Here is a 734-nt window from a genome sequence, read left to right as displayed (position 1 = left end):
ATGCAAGGTAAATATTGCTCTACAATAATGAACTGGAAACTTATTTGGAGGAACTGGGTAATATAAATTTATAAGTCACAGGTTATAGTATTAGAAGATGACAATGGCGAATTGGTTAGAAGCAGTTGATGAAAATCACGACTATAAAAATTTCAAAGAAAAAATGGTTAAGGAATTTTCCACTAAGCTTGAGGATAAAGGTAGAGTGTTCTACAATGAAACAATAAGTTTTTGATGTGCAACAAATTCTGCAAGTGGATTTTATTAGTACTGAAGTTATGTTAATGCTAGACCACAATATTAGTGTAAAAGAAGTCAAAAAGAAATATTTTCAACTCAAAATGAATCAGTTTCTTTGAACAAAACAAATATTATCTCAGTAAACAAATAATCTAACATGTTCCTTCATCTTTGTCGTAAAGTGACAAATTATTTTAGTGTTATCTAGATAAATAACCAATGTATATTTAAAATAAAAATTACTTTGTTGAAATTAACTGATTATTATTACTTACAACTTCACTTACAATTATTATTACTACTTACAACTTTTTCCCCATTTTTTCTATTCAAAATTTTTACCAAGATATCAGTTTTTCACAAAGGATATTTTTGTTTAAAAAAATTAAGAGCTGTTAAAACTGTTGAAATATATATATATATATATATATATATATATATATACATATACACATACAGTAACAATTTTTTTTTGTTTTGAGGAAACAGAAATC

Source organism: Lycorma delicatula, chromosome 2 (genome assembly GCF_047948215.1).
Source record: "Lycorma delicatula isolate Av1 chromosome 2, ASM4794821v1, whole genome shotgun sequence".
NCBI classification, from domain to species: domain Eukaryota; kingdom Metazoa; phylum Arthropoda; class Insecta; order Hemiptera; family Fulgoridae; genus Lycorma; species Lycorma delicatula.
Note: the sequence above shows the minus strand (reverse complement) of the source record.